This window comes from Ranitomeya variabilis, chromosome 5 (genome assembly GCF_051348905.1).
Source record: "Ranitomeya variabilis isolate aRanVar5 chromosome 5, aRanVar5.hap1, whole genome shotgun sequence".
In the NCBI taxonomy this organism is placed as follows: Eukaryota; Metazoa; Chordata; class Amphibia; order Anura; family Dendrobatidae; genus Ranitomeya; species Ranitomeya variabilis.
The window spans coordinates 155788655-155805650 of record NC_135236.1 but is presented as its reverse complement, the minus strand read 5'-3'; the positions used below and the strand labels follow the sequence as shown (position 1 = coordinate 155805650).

The window sequence follows — 16996 nt, the reverse complement described above, 5'->3', positions numbered from 1 at the left end:
TTACCCATTGGAATGAATAAGCATGCATGCCAACGGCAGGTCCATTCCATCCAATTCTACATCAAATACCATATGCTGGATTGTAGATTACATGATGAGGAATAGAGAAGGCCTGAAGTGGACTTTGTGTTCCTTTTGAGAGTCTCTAAAAAGGATTTTAGGATATGTAATGATTTCTTGACTGCCAGGACCCCTACATCAGGATTAAAGGTACCGTCACACTCAGCGACGCTGCGGCGATATAGACAACGAGCCGACCTAAACTAGATCGCTGGAGCGTCGCTGTTTAGGTCGCTTTAGAGACGTCAAACACAGCAACTCCAGAACGATGCAGGAGCGATCCAGTGACGTAACGGCGACTCACTTCTTGTTCTCGCTGGTTGTTAGCTCCATTACATCCATTGTTATCGTCGTTGCTTTTGATGTCAAACATGACGATACACGTCGAACTGGCGACAAAATAAAGTTCTGGACTTCTAGCTCCGACCAGCGATGGCACAGCGGGATCCAGATCGCTGCTGCGTGTCAAACACGAGATCGCTAACCAGGACGCTGCAACGTCACAGATTGTTGTCATTCTCGTTGCAAAGTTGCTGAGTGTGAAGGTACCTTAAGGGGCCATTGTGTTTGAAAAGTGTTGTTTAGAGAGTTTCTCTGCACAGTTATGTACATCCAAACACCATGAAAGGAACTGCAACACAGCCCCGGTCACATGAATGGAACTTTATAGTACCTCCCTGACAAGCAATTGGACAAGAGAATCCCTTTACAGAAAAAAAGTCAAATGGGCGTCTGCCTCTTTGTTCACAGAAAGCAAGAAACAGAAGAAAGCCTATTACAGGGCACTTCTGATCTTCACAGCTACTGCATAAACTAGTTCACAAATCTTCATGATTTCCTTAGTTGAGTGATGACTCCCACTCACATTCTTCTATACCCCTTATTATAATGTACAATATAAAATGTTATTGTGGTTCCGTGTTAGCAAGAAAAATCAATGTAAATACTTTTATGTCTGAAAATGACAAAAGTGTTCTAGGAACGATACCTTTATTGGTTAACCGGTAAAATTATATCTGCAAGTTCTCAGAGGATCCTGAAGAAGAAGCCCCTGTGCTCTGAAAGCTTGCAGATATAATGGTACTGGTTAGCCAATAAAGGTATCATTCTTAGAATACTTTTGCCATTTTGAGGCACAAAAGTATTAACTTCTATCACCCTGAAACACACTAATGTATACTTGTCCCTCCACTTCAATCTGTATCTGGTCATCTCTTAAGTCAGATTCAAAACACCATGGAAAAAAATACTGAAAAAGAAAAAGAGTAACCAGAATCTCTAGTGCATTATTAAATGCAATACACTTAGCAAGGAATATCTGAAAGCACTCACTTTTTCTGGGGTGAGCCAAAAAAAATAAAAAAATCGAGTCAGTGGTGGACACAGACAGAAAAGGGCCACTGAGCAAAAACTGTATTTGTGCCCTTTGCAATCCAATAGTTCTATGAGAGAAACTGCTTGCTGATTTGGTGGTGGAAGTGGGCCACCTTACCTCTTGGACCCCTGCTCGGCTCCACAGGTTGCAACATTTATATGTCCATCCTTACATCAAGCCCTGGTTGTAGGACAAATACCAGGAGCCTTTGCATTACTAACCCTGAGTGTCTTTTCTGGCAAACTTACCTGGAGATGTGGAGATATGTGATCAGTTCCCCCCCAGAAAGTAAGTTATTTCCTGCTATGATCTCATACTTTGCACTGACGAGGGGCAAAACCCCGAAACATCATGTCTACAAATTGAGATTCTTTTTTTTTTATCCTAAGTCATGTGGCAAGGCTGGTTAAAGGGTCAACAGTGACATTTAGGTTTGCTACTTCCAATATGTAGAACTAGAGTTCAAGTCTACTTCCTCTCTGAAGAGTGAAATCGCATACAGTATTTAAAACAAAACTTGCTCTCTTTTTATATACTTCTCTATGGTGACTTTTACTGGAGATGACCAGATAAAGTGTGCAGCGGAGGTACCAGGATATATTAGTGTGTTTTCAAGAGACAGAAGAATGCATAAGCATAAAAAAGTATAAGTAAGCAAGGCAAGTCAATTTGTGAGTTGTTTTGTGAAGATAAGAAGCTGTGTAAGGGTACCGTTACACTAAACGATTTACCAACAATCACGACCAGCGATACGACACCGATGTGTGACACCGATCCAGCGATGCGTTCGCTTGTAACCAGGGTAAACATCGGGTTACTAAGCGCAGGGCCACGCTTAGTAACCCGATGTTTACCCTGGTTACCATTGTAAATGTAAAAAAAACCCCACTACATACTCACATTCCGGTGCCTGTCACGTCCCTCGCCGGCGGCTTCCCGCACTGACTGTGAGCGCCGGCCGTAAAGTAAAAGCAGAGCACAGCGGTGATGTCACCGCTGTGCTGTGCTTTACGGCCGGCACTGACACAGTCAGTGCGGGAAGCAGACGGCGCTGGACGTGATGGACATCAGAAGGTGAGTATGTAGTGTTTTTTTTTTTTACATTTACGATGGTAACCAGGGTAAACATCGGGTTACTAAGCGCGGCCCTGTGCCTAGTAACCCGATGTTTACCCTGGTTACAAGCGAACGCATCGCTGGATCGGTGTCACACACACCGATCCAGCGATGACAGCGGGAGATCCAGCGACGAAAGAAAGTTTCAAACGATCTGCTACGACGTACGATTCTCAGCGGGGTCCCTGATCGCTGCTGCGTGTCAGACACAGCGATATCATATGTATATCGCTGGAACGTCACGGATCGTGCCGTCGTAGCGATCAAAGTGCCACTGTGAGACGGTACCCTAAGAGTTTTCCTGCTTCTCTGTAGTAAATATAGAGGCCTTCACTAATTTGGCTTTTTTTCCCTGCTAAGGGTTTCTCTTATCCAACTGGTTGTCAGGTAGATACTGTACAGTGCCAATTGCCCATTTGTGTATATTTTTGTATGGACTTTTTATTCAGGTCATTAGGTCAACAGGTTAAAATAGTTATGTTTAATTAATGTAATGGATTTATAATTAGAGTATTGTTCATTATTTAAGGGAGTATTAACAACAGGGCGCATTGACAGTCACTGTCATATTTTGAACACATGTTCCCAGGCCCTTTTTGCATACTTTCAGATATTACAGCCATTAATTAAGATGTCAAATGTGATCACAGAAGATCAAGCTTTCCAGATTTGCACAGAGCTGGTAGAAGATGACTAAGGATGCTACTGAAAGCTGCCTCAATAATAGTTCCTATGCCATGACGTGGAAACATGTTACAATTAAAGGTGTTGTCCATCTAGAATGACGAGTTTGCAGTCACTCTGTGAGACTGCAGACTTGTGAATCCTCCCAGTGCGTGCACCATGTGCTGTGTGCATATGCATACTCCAGGGCAAAATCGGTCTAATGGGTGTGACGTCGCTCAATACATTAATTTTGAGTGAGGCTGCAACCCCGTGAAGTGTATTGAGCGAGACTGCACCCACTAGACGCCTATCCATTACTAATCATTTAGTTATCTACTATATAATTGTCTAAGGGTCACTTCCGTCTGTCCTTCTGTCTGTCTTTCTGTCTGTCTGTCATGGATATTCATTGATCTCGGCCTCTGTCTGTCATGTAATCCAAGTCGCTGATTGATCATGGGCTCCTCAAAACAACTGCCAAATGATCTGAAAACAAAGATTATTCAACATAGTTGTTCAGGGGAAGGATACAAAAAGCTGTCTCAGAGATTTAACCTGTCAATTTCCACTGTGAGGAACATAGTAAGGAAATGGAAGAACACAGGTACAGTTCTTGTTAAGGCCAGAAGTGGCAGGCCAAGAAAAACATCAGAAAGGCAGAGAAGAAGAATGGTGAGATCAGTCAAGGACAATCCTCAGACCACCTCCAGAGAGCTGCAGCATCAACTTGCTGCAGATGGTGTCACTGTGCATCGGTCAACTATACAACGCACTGTGTTTTTTTCCGCCATGCATAACGCCTTTTTGTATGACCAAACAACTCAATCTTGGTTTCATCAGTCCACAGGACCTTCTTCCAAAAAGAAATTGGCTTCTCCAAATGTGCTTTTGCATACCTCAGCCGAGCTTCTTTCGCATCACTCTCCCATACAGCTTCTCCTTGTGCAAAGTGCATTGTATAGTTGACCGATGCACAGTGACACCATCTGCAGCAAGTTGATGCTGCAGCTCTCTGGAGGTGGTCTGAGGATTGTCCTTGACTGATCTCACCATTCTTCTTCTCTGCCTTTCTGATGTTTTTCTTGGCCTGCCACTTCTGGCCTTAACAAGAACTGTACCTGTGTTCTTCCATTTCCTTACTATGTTCCTCACAGTGGAAATTGACAGTTTAACTCTCTGAGACAGCTTTTTGTATCCTTCCCCTGAACAACTATGTTGAATAATCTTTGTTTTCAGATCATTTGACAGTTGTTTTGAGGAACCCATGATGCCACTCTTCAGAGGAGATTCAAACAAGAGAACAACTTGCAAGTGGCCACTTTAAGTAGCTTTTCTCATGATTGCATACACCTGGCTATGAAGTTCAAAGCTCAATGAGGATGCAAAACCAAAAAAAGTGCTTTAGTAAGTCAGTAAAAAGTAGGTAGGAGTATTTTAAAAAAGAAAATGATAATGGTGCCCATACTTATGCACCTGAGTAAAGAAAATTGGCGCGCACTCAGAGCAATATGGGAGCGAGGTGCAGGTGTAGTGAGCTGTATGAGCCCCACGTACATAGAGAATATAGTACACCGCACACTCTGTATGTATGTTTGCAACAATAGTGAAAAGTTTATTTTACATGAAAAGCGACCAGAGGTAATTATAATGACGTTTCGGCCCTACCAGGGCCTTAATCATACAATCGCTTTAATGTGCACATAGAAGAGGGAAGAGTCCTTGTAGTTAGAGGCATACACTTAAATGCCGAGTGACGATGCGTGGAGGCGGGAGCGCCGCACAGTTACTACAAGCACCAGGTTTACCAAACCCACTTCAGGGCTACTATTGCGTAATTACACGCATCGTCACTCGGCATTTAAGTGTATGCCTCTAACTACAAGGACTCTTCCCTCTTCTATGTGCACATTAAAGCGATTGTATGATTAAGGCCCTGGTAGGGCCGAAACGTCATTATAATTACCTCTGGTCGCTTTTCATGTAAAATAAACTTTTCACTATTGTTGCAAACATACATACAGAGTGTGCGGTGTACTATATTCTCTACATACTTATGCACCTGTCAAATTTTGTTTGAATGCAGATTGCACATTTTCTGTTAGTACAATAAACCTCATTTCAAGGCAGAAACATTACTGTGTCCAACAGTTATTAGATATATGAAACTGAAATAGCTGTTGCAAAAAAAACAATTTTTATAAAACATTAAGCTTAAGATTAATAGGGGTGCCCAAACTTTTTCATATAACTGTACTATGTGGCTGGGCAATATACTACGTCGCTGGGCAATATACTACGTGACTGGACAATATACTACGTGGCTGGGCAATAGCATATTCTAGAATACCCGATGCGTTAGAATCGGGCCACCATCTAGTAATGTAAATAAACACACAGCCAGAATAAAGTTCTTAATTTGAAATAAAAATCCACACTTTTCCTTTTTTATTTAAAAATAACAAACACAGTTATACTCACCTAATGTCCATTCCATTGATGCCTCGTCTCCTGTAATAAAGCAAAAATAAAAAAACAGCCATATCCCTCACCTGTTTGTCGTTCATTACCACACAGTAATCCACCTGGATGGTGTCGAGATGCGACCATCTAGGCTGAGAACCACTGAGGTATGAGCTACTGCGAGCATAGCATCAGTGAGAAGCGGTGACCTCATTGAGATTATGGCCGGTCGTTGAGGCTGAGTTCCCAGCCAGGCCCATGAACTGTGGTGACCTCGGTGAGATCACCTCTAATACAGTGAGAAAAAGTCTCATGGTGCAGCGCTGATCTCATCCGAGGTCCCCAAAGTTCAGGGGCCCAGCTGTGAACACAGCCTTAAAGATGGGCAGAAACCTTGTTGATGTCATCAGTACTGTCCAGGTTAAAAACTGTTTATCCCCAGACATGGATTACGGCGTGGGACAGAATATCGGACAAGTGAGAGATATGGTTGTTTTTTTGGTTGTTTTATGAGATGAGACCATGGCTTCAGTGGAATGGACGATAACGTGGGTATGGTTTAATTTAGATTCATAAAAGGAGTTTGTGTCATTCTCTCAACTAAAGGACTTTATTCAGGTGGTGTTTGTTTTTTTTATACAATATGACTGTGGGGTTATAGATGTCTTATAGATGCCTCTCCATTACTAACCTCTGGGCTTGATGTTATCTGACAATACAATGGTGATATCGACCCCCCAGCTATTACCCTTAGTTTCCACTGCACTATGGCAAGTTGGAAAAACTGGGTTAAGAGACAGAATTGCCGCATTTAATAGATGCACTTTTTCTGGAGTGGCTGCGGGCTGCTATTTTTAGGCTGTGGGGGCCAATATCCATTGCCTCTTCCAAGCCTGAGAATACCAGCCCCCAGCTGTCTGCTTTAGCTTGGCTGGTTGTCAAAAATTGAGGGACCCCACACCTTTTTCTAATTCTTTATTTAAATCATTAAAAAAAGTGAGGGACCCCTCTATCATTAAAATAACAGCCTTGCTAGCGCTGACAGCTGAGGGTTGCAGCCTGCAGCTGCCAGTTCTGCCTGGCTGGTTACCAAAATTACAGGGAAACTCAGGTCATTTTGTTTTCATTTATTTATAGTGCATGTGCTGGCTGATGAATACTCCCATCAGTGGTGCCTACTCTACCTGTTATTAGCAGCAGCAGGCATATGCTGATGGGAGCAGTAGTCCCATCAGCCGATGCTTGTAACCGGACATAGCGAGCTCACGCTGTCATCTGACAGATCGCCAGTGACAACCACAGTGGTCACAGGCAGATCCTGGGTTGTCATTTCAACCCATTGGCACCCCGCAGTCATGTGAAAGGGGCACCAAAGGGCTTGGTTTGTGACACGCTTCCAGGGCATGCACGGTATATGCCACTGTCAGAATTCAACAGTGGTATTTAACATGTTAACAGCTGCAGGTTGATCGAGATTCCACCCACAGCTGTTAGGGGCACATGACAGCTGATCAGATCAGTGATGTGCCTGACAAAGGTGAGGGAGGGGAGGAATGGCTTTTGACGTTCGGTTACGTTCGTCGATCCGTTTGTCGAACAAGTCGGTGAACAATTAAATATTCGCAGAACAGAACGTCAAAATGTTTGCTCATCTCTACTCTAAGTGCAAGCTCAACCTCTTACGGTTTCATTAGTTAACAGATGTGAAATAATGAACTACTTATTAAGAGCTATAAATTGCAGGCTGGACCTGCTTGATTCCCCAGTATCTATTCTTTTCTCCTTACATGATATTTTTATAGTTCATCTTGGAAGGATTTCTCAGTCCTCATTAGATGCTCTCAACCCGTCACAGTGCATTAAGACAAAGATACCAATATCTCATCAACTCCTCTGACGTGTCAGGTGCCTGTCAAACTTTTTTACTGATGGTAACATTTGGAAATCAAGTAAGAGTTTATTTTAAAATGAGATAGTTGAAAACAATTAATTAAGGAAGTTAGGATCAACTTGTTCCTTTTTTAAGTGCCGTAAGACATCATCATGGGCCAGACAGTGTGACACAAACAGCTGACAGACATTATTGGCCATTCTTGAAATATTCCTCCTGGCCTTTTCTGATTGTGCTCACAGCGTTTGGCTCTTTATATCATTCAACACTTTTCTGAAACTGTTACATAGGAAGCATCATTAGGTAACTTTAGTAAAGATAATGACAGCTTAATATTTAAAGTTCAAGATCACAAATAGTATTTTAGTATCACAAATGCTAACTTAATCCAGGCTTTGAAAGGGCTGCCCACTTTGGATATTTATTAAAAGGTTTCATCTTGTTAAAAGGGTAAAATTACAAAGAGCTTGTACAAACAATCAACTTTGCAATTTACTTCTTATTAACAATATTCTCTGCTCTCAAAAACAGATTTTAATTTTGGAGTGTACTACTTGTTACCTAGGTTATGGGTCACCTCTGCAGTCTGTCCACAGTGACCAATTTCCTCTGCAAGGAGAGTGTGTTTACAAGCACTTTGCTTTATGGCTTATTCATATATCAGTAGTATTTGGTCAGTATTTTGCATCAGTTTTTGTAATCCAAACCCAGGATTGGAACTTACAGAGAAAAACTATAATCTAAAGATTGACACCTGTTCTGTGTTTTGGAGACACTCCTGTTTTTGGCATACAAATACTGATGAAATACTGATCAAAAATACTGATGTCACTGTGTGAATAAAGCCCTAGAGCTTCCAAATGCTGCTCTGAAGCTGGCAGGGTCACTGAAAGTGGACAGCTTCAGAGGCCCTGCACTCCTTAAATACAGCAAAGGTAAAATTGTCTCTTCTAGAAGCAGAGGACAGTGCACAGTTTGGGCCAGCAGAAAAACCATACTACAGGTCCAAAATGACAGAACCACCCCATAGCAAGCAGGATGTCAGGAGGCGGGGGCAGATGTGCTTCTCAAGTTAGAAGATGAGAAAAAACATACAAATTATCAGAATCGTACAGAAAAAAAAGAAGTGACACACACTTCATAGGTCCTCCTCTACTCCTGTTCCAAAGCTTCTCAGGTCCCTCACTGGTCCCTACATCCTGGTGACTCTCAAAACAAAGGAAATGTCTGCTCAGCTCGAGCTATAGGGGATCATGATGATCACGAGGAGAGTACAGCATGTTTCTTTACTACAGTATTTTTTTCATGCGTTTCTTTTTTTCCATAAAAAAGCACACGGAAAATCTAAGAAAAAAAAACATTCCAACTAGAGCAATCTATATATACACAATCCTCAATTCAGAAAACATAATTTAATTTAATATAATTAAACCCTCGATGTTGTAGAGAGGGAGGCAAAAGTAGCCAAGGACACTCTCCAAGACATAATCAATAACAACAGAGCGAAAAAAGAGTATAGAACAACCCAGAAATATAAATAATTAAGATTTTTATTCAAAACACATATATCATAAAACCAACATACAGTATATAGTACATGTAATGATAGAGAAAGCAAATTAATGAGTAACAGGTGCAAGAGCATATATATCCCAAATATTAGTAAGGGTAGGACAGATTCTAACATCTATATTATAGCGCCGTATAAATGCGACCCACTTAAGGTTGCTCCCTCAGTCTCAATCAGAGATTCCAATCAATCAACTATAAGTCATAGGAAAACCACTAATGTGGATAAGGTATGTACCACTTTAAGGGAACATGAGTATGTACTAAAGGTCATACACTGTCCTTACCCATAGTTCTTGCCACCTTGGGATCATATGCGGCATCGCGTGGGCTTCCTGGGGGGGCTGTGTACTGTCTACTATCGTCTTTATGAAGTAATCTTGATTCTATTACATTAAGGATGTAGTAAGCTTGGAATTTTTATCAAATCTATGTAGTAAATGTGGTTCTTTTATTGTATCTATGCGGTAAGCTTGATTCTGTTAGGCTACGTTACTGTAAGATGGTGAGCAGGGCTCAGAAAGTCCTTGTGGTAAGTGGTTTAAATTTGATGAAAAATGTTTTGTTTGCATACAGTGGGTACGGAAAGTATTCAGACCCCTTTACATTTTTTTCACTCTTTGTTTAATTGCAGCCAATCTTTTCTCAATAATGTACATTCTGCACACCTTCTTGACTGAAAAAAAAACAGAAATATAGATTTTTTTTGGCATATTTATTAAAAAAGAAAAAGTGAAATATCACATGCTCATAAGTATTCAGACTGTTGAGCGATACCTTCCGATATCGGAAAGTATCGGTATCGGAAAGTATCGGTATCGGAAAGTATCGGATCTAATCCGATACCGATACCCGATCCCAATGCAAGTCAATGGGACGAAAATATCGGAATTAAAATAAACCCTTTCTTTCCTTGTAGGTTCATTCTACATGAAGGAAAACAACTAAGAATAATGTAGGATGTATTGGTGGAGGTGGCGGAGACATTAAAGGCACAGAGGTTTAGCCCAATCAAATAGAATAGCAGGAATTTTATTTTTTTTTATGACGTTCGGCGTTAGAAAGATTTTGACTATGTTAATTTTTTTTTTATTTTGTCAGACATTGATGTTTCACTACTTCCACGCCCTTCACCTTCTTTTTTACTTCTCCCACACTTTCTTCTTCATTATCCTCATCATCAGCTTCTTTGACATCAACTTCTTCACCTTATTAATCTTCTTCTTCATCTTCTACCTATTATTTTTTTTGTTACATTGTTCATATTCTTTTTATTTTACTATTATCTTCTTCATATTCAACTTCTTCATCATATTCTTATTTGTGACAGGCATTCCCGTAGTTGTTATCTATAAAAGTTTGAAGATTACACCTTCCGTTCTGCCTGTCACAAAAGAGTTACATTTGTCCCCGTTCAGTTTGGCCTGCAGCATCAGGCTTTATCCAGGGGCACCACGAGGAGGAACGGACTCACCCCCATACACTGCTTAGTCTTCTTCTGCTTATAATTTAGATAATATCTTTTGCTCTGATATTTAGTCTTATGCTTAATGTTCTTCTGCTCTTTGTTCTGCAGCCTCTTGTTCTTCTGCTTCTCGGTCTTCCAGGTTGGCGTCGTCTCCAGGGTCGTCATCTCCGGGGTCATCGTCATCGGGGTGGTCTTCAGGGTCATCGTCTCCAGGGTCGTCGTCATCTCAGTGGTTGTCGTCTCTGGTGTCGTCGTCATCTTAGGGGTGGTCTTCCGGGTCATCGTCTTTAGTCTCTTGAACTTGGAAATGTAGCAGAAGGTACAAGAAGGCTGAGAAAATGCCGAGAAACAGCTGATGGAACTGGAACTCGGATGGCTACCCGAAGGTCCAAGAGCCAATGGAACTACCAAGGACCAGCTGACGTTACTGGAACCCGGTTACTATGCAGGAGGTACCAGTGCCTGAAAGCACTACCAAGGACCACCTGACGTTGGTGGAACTCGGATACCCAGAGGGAGGCACCTAAGCCAAAGGCTCTGCCTGGAACCAGCTGACGGTACTGGAACCAGGATGGGGAGCAGAAGGTACAAGAGCAAAAGACACTGCCGAGAACCAGCTGTCGGTACTGGAACCCGGATGGGTAGCCGAATGTCCAAGAGCCAATGGAACTACCGAGGACCAGCTGACGTTACTGGAACCCGGTTACTAAGCAGGAGGTACCCGTGCCTGAAAGCACTACCAAGGACCACCTGACGTTGGTGGAACTCGGATACCCAGAGGGAGGCACCTAAGCCAAAGGCTCTGCCCGGAACCAGCTGACGGTACTGGAACCAGGATGGGGAGCAGAAGGTACAAGAGCAAAAGACACTGCCGAGAACCAGCTGACGGTACTGGAACCCGGATGAGTAGCCGAAGGTCCAAGAGCCAATGGAACTACCGAGGACCAGCTGACGTTACTGGAACCCAGTTACTAAGCAGGAGGTACCCGTGCCTGAAAGCACTACCAAGGACCACCTGACGTTGGTGGAACTCGGATACCCAGAAGGAGGCACCTAAGCCAAAGGCTCTGCCCGGAACCAGCTGACGGTGCTGGAACCAGGATGGGGACCTATTCAAGCTTGTCTTCCTAGAGCCCCAACTAGCAGTGTTGGAGCAAAGGGTCAGCAGGGGGAGCAGAGTGTAGGCCGAAGCCTGCACTGGCGTCAGCTTTGGGTTTGTTGTGTCTGCGTGGCTGTTGCAGGACACGATGCCGGCTACACAGCAGGGGAACAGCTGGCGGTGCTGAACCCCACTGACACATTGGCGAAGTGTTTGGCTCTGTGCAGCCAGCACCTCTGGGTCCCAACTGGCGTTGTTAGAGCCCAGGGCCAGCAGGAGGAGTAGAGGGAGCGGAGTGTAGGCCGAAGCCTGCACTGGTGGCAGCTTTGTGTCTGCGTGGCTGTTGCAGGACACGTTGCCGGCTACACAGCAGGGGAACAGCTGGCGGTGCTGAACCCCACTGACAGAGTGGCGGGTGTTTTGCTCTGTGCAGCCAGCACTTCCGGACAGCAACTAGCGGTGTTGGAGCCCAGGGTCAGCAGGAGGAGGAGAGGGAGCGGAGTGTAGGCCAAAGCCTGCACTGGTGGCAGCTTTGTGTCTGCGTGGCAGTTGCAGGACACGTTGCTGGCTACACAGCAGGGGAACAGCTGGAGGTGCTGAACCCCACTGACAGAGTGGCGGGTGTTTTGCTCTGTGCAGCCAGCACTTCCGGACAGCAAATAGCGGTGTTGGAGCCCAGGGTCAGAAGGAGAAGGAGAGGGAGCAGAGTGTAGGCCGAAGCCTAATTGAACCAATTTCAAAGGTAACCTTTAACCCCCCTCAGGTGTTACAAACTAGAAGACCCACACCTTATGCAGCAGTAGTGCTGCACAAGTCAAAGGTTGCTCTTTTAATTTTTCTCCATGCACACGCTGAATGAAACACGTATAACATTTAGCCCTTTATACAGTAAAACTGTGTTGGAGGCGAGAGTTCCCTTCGTAATGAGACGCAGCACAGCTGTCAAAAATCCCACCTTGGTGCTGGGCGCGGCCTCCTGAGCGTCGTTATTTGCTGCACAGGAGTCTGCGCTGTCGTGTTATCCCTTGGCCTTGCGCTGTTAGCGCTGCCCGTCCTCTGACATCATTTGATGTCGGCCGGTGCGGTTCGCGATGCCCATGAATCCCAGCCCCGCAGTGTCTTTACATTGTTAAAACACTGCGGGGCTGGGATTCATGGCCTGGCGCAGTACATATGTTCGCCTCTCACACTCGGGTCCTTACACCTGCTTCAGACTGTGCGGCGTTAGCTGATCCCTTATCGCATGCCACGGCCATGAAGCCGCACAGTCTGAAGAAGGCGGAAGGAGATGAGGGACAGGCAAACATATGCACTGCTCATGCCCATCAATCACACCCTCGCAGTCAAAATAAATAAGACACCGAGGGTCGTTGTGTGGGCCAGGGCGGCCGCAGAGGCGCAGCCAGCCAAACAATGATGCCAGAAGATGGGCAGCGCTACCAAGGGGGTTGCAGCGTGTCATTACAAAGGAAAGTCACACCTCAGGGACGGTTTAATGGTCACAGAGGACACATTTTAGACGTGTTCAGTTCCACATGTGCAAGGGGAATAAGTTTATGAGCCACCTTGCACACATGCAGCATTACTGCTGTACAATTTGGCTGTAAAACATACAAACGCCTGGGGGAGGGGGGACAGGTTCCCTTCAGTTTCAGTTCTTGTGTCTGCGTGGCTGTTGCAGGACACGATGCCAGCTACATAGCAGGGGAACAGCTGGCGGTGCTGAACCCCACTGACAGAGTGGCGGGTGTTTGGCTCTGTGCAGCCAGCACTTCTGGACAGCAACTAGCGGTGTTGGAGCCCAGGGTCAGCAGGAGGAGGAGAGGGAGCGGAGTGTAGGCCGAAGCCTGCACTGGTGGCAGCTTTGTGTCTGCGTGGCAGTTGCAGGACACGTTGCCGACTACACAGCAGGGGAACAGCTGGCGGTGCTGAACCCCACTGACACATTGGTGAGGTGTTTGGCTCTGTGCAGCCAGCACTTCTGGGCCCCAACTGGCGTTGTTAGAGCCCAGGGTCAGCAGCAGGAACAGAGTGTAGGCCGAAGCCTGCACTGGAGCAAGTTGAAAGGGAACCTTTAACCCCCCCCCAGGCGTTTGTAGCTGAAAGAGCCATCTTGTACAGCACTAATGCTGGAAAAGGTAAACTTAGCTCTTTTAATTATGGTCCTTGCACATGCTGAACCTAACACTTATGAAATGTGTCCCCTCACACCGTTAAACAGTCCGGTCGGTGGAACTTTCCTTTGTCAGCGCAAAATGTGTGCATGGCCAAGGGGTAACCTAACAGCGCAGGCTCTGGGACAGATTCAAACAACGCTGAGGAGGCGGCGCACGGCGCCAAGGGGGTAAGAATGATGGCTGTGCTGCGTCACATGACAAATGAAAGTTCTACCTACCGGACGGTTTAACGGTGTGAGGGGACACATTTCATAAGTGTTAGGTTCAGCATGTGCAAGGAGCACCACGAAAAGAGGCACTTCTTCCTTTTGCATCATTACTGCTGCACAAGGTGGCTCTTTCAGTAACAAACGCCTTGGGGGGGGGGACAGGTTCCCTTACATTTCAGTTGTTGTGCCTGCGTGGCGGTCGCATGACACGTTGCCGTATACACAGCAGGGGAGCAGCAGGCATTACTGAACCCCACTAACACATTGGCGAGGTGTTTGGCTCTGTGCGGACAGCACTTCTGGACAACAACTAGCGGCGTTGGAGCCCAGGGACAGCAGGAGGAGGGGGTGGAGGAGATAGGAGGGATTGCCACACACACAGCTGGGGAACAGCTGACGTTACTGAACCCCAATAACAGAGGAGCGACTGTTGACTGTGCGGACAGCACTACCAGGCAATAACTAGCGGTGTTGGAGCCCAGGGACAGGAGGAGGAGGAGGTGGAGGAGATAGGAGGGATTGCCACACACACAGCTGGGGAACAGCTGACGTTACTGAACCCCAATAACAGAGGAGCGACTGTTGACTGTGTGGACAGCACTACCAGGCAACAACTAGCGGTGTTGGAGCCCAGGGACAGCAGGAGGAGGAGGTGGAGGAGATAGGAGGGATTGCCACACACACAGCTGGGGAACAGCTGACGTTACTGAACCCCAATAACAGAGGAGCGACTATTGACTGTGCGGACAGCACTACCAGGCAACAACTAGCGGTGTTGGAGCCCAGGGACAGGAGGAGGAGGAGGTGGAGGAGATAGGAGGGATTGCCACACACACAGCTGGGGAACAGCTGACGTTACTGAACCCCAATAACAGAGGAGCGACTGCTGACTGTGCGGACAGCACTACCAGGCAACAACTAGTGGTGTTGGAGCCCAGGGACAGGAGGAGGAGGAGGTGGAGGAGATAGGAGGGATTTCCACACACACAGCTGGGGAACAGCTGACGTTACTGAACCCCAATAACAGAGGAGCGACTGTTGACTGTGCGGACAGCACTACCAGGCAACAACTAGCGGTGTTGGAGCCCAGGGACAGCAGGAGGAGCAGAGGAACACAGTGTAGGCTGAAGCCTGATTGGAGAAAGTCGAAAGGGAACCTTTAACCCCCCCCCAAGGCGTTTGTAGCTGAAAGAGCCAGCTTGTGCAACACAAAGGATGCAAAAGGAAAAGGTGGCTCTTTTCATTATGCTCCTTGCAAACACAGAACTAAACACTTATAAAATGTGTCCCCTGATACTGTGAGACCGTCCCGGACGTGTGACTTTCCTTCGTAATATGACGCAGCACAGCTGTCATTCCTACCCCCTTGGCGCCGTGCCCCGGCTCCTCAGCGTTGTTTGATTCCGTCCCGGAGCCTGCGCTGTTATGTTATCCCTTGGCCAGGCACACTTAGCGCTGCCCATCTTCTGACATCATTTGGTGTCAGGCTGGCTGCGCCTGTGCGGCCGCACTGGCCGAGAGCCCGCCTCGCAGTGTCATCTAATGTAATCCCACCGCGGGCCTGGGATCCGTGGCCATGCGCAGTGCATATCCTCGCCTCTCACTCCCCTCCCTACGGCTTCTTCAGACTGTGCGGCGTCACGGCCGTGGCATGCTATTAGGGATCAGCTGACGGCACACAGTCTGAAGAAGGCGTAGGGAGATGAGTGAGAGGCGGAGGTTCAGATATGCACTGCGCATGTCCATGGACCTCAGGCCCCCAGTGGGATTAAATCAGAAGACACTGCGAGGCGGGCTCTCGGCCAGCGCGGCCGCACAGGCGCAGTCAGCCTGACTGATCCTGCGAGATCCAGGCCTTGTTCATTTTCAGGAAAGTAAGCCGGTCAACGTTATCGGAGGATAGTCGCATGCGACGGTCAGTTAGTACACCACCTGCAGCACTAAAGACGCGTTCCGATAATACACTAGCCGCAGGGCAAGCCAGCACCTCCAATGCATACTGGCTTAGCTCTGGCCATGTATCCAGCTTTGAGACTCAAAACTTGAAAGGTGAAGAGCCGTCTGCGAGTACAGCAAGAGGGCAAGACATGTAGTCTGTCACCATCTGACGGAACCGTTGCCTCCTGCTGACTGGAGCCGTCTGTGATGGTGTAGACTTTTGTGGCGGGCACACAAAACTGTGCCACAGTTGGGCCATACTGGTCTTGCCTTGGGCAGAGGCACTGCTTCTGCTCCCTCTTTGTGCAGAGCCTCCTCCACTGCCTGGACGCACTGAGCTGCTTTGTAATGCACTAGCAGCACTTCTCTCAGTTGGAATGGAGAAGATGATGGAATTCACCAGTGTGTCTTGGTACTCCCGCATTTTTCGCTCCCGGTTCAACGGTGTGATGAGGCTTTCTACGTTGTCCCGGTAGCGAGGATCGAGGAGGGTGAACACCCAATAATCAGACATGTTGAGAATGTGGGCGATGCGGCGGTCATTTCTCAGGCACTGCAGCATGTAATCCACCATGTGCTGCAGACTGCCAACTGGCCAAGAAACGCTGTCCCCTGCTGGAGGCGTGATCTCTGCCCGCTCGTCATCACCCCACCCTCGCTGTACACACTGAGTACTGGACAATTGTGTAACTCCCTCCTCTGGACGGATGTCTTCCTCCTCCATTGACTCCTCCTCATCCTCCTCACAAAGTGTCCCCTGCCTACGCATTTGTGAGGAACCACGTGACGCTGACTGTCCCGAAGATGATGGAAATGGTGAATCCTCATCCTCCACCTCTTCCACAACATCATCCCTTAGCGCTTGCAGTGATTTTTCAAGCAGGCAGATAAGGGGGACAGTCATGCTGACTAGTGCATCATCTGCACTCGCCATCCGCGTGGAATAATCGAAGGGACGCAAAACCTGG

The 16996-nt window shown here is 46.4% G+C and overlaps 1 protein-coding gene across 1 annotated transcript in view; it reads right to left on the bottom strand.

Moving 5' to 3' along the window:
• The window catches only part of AGBL1 (AGBL carboxypeptidase 1), a 797337-nt gene that overhangs the window by 693137 nt on the left and 87204 nt on the right, over nucleotides 1-16996 (bottom strand). The window lies entirely within an intron of this gene.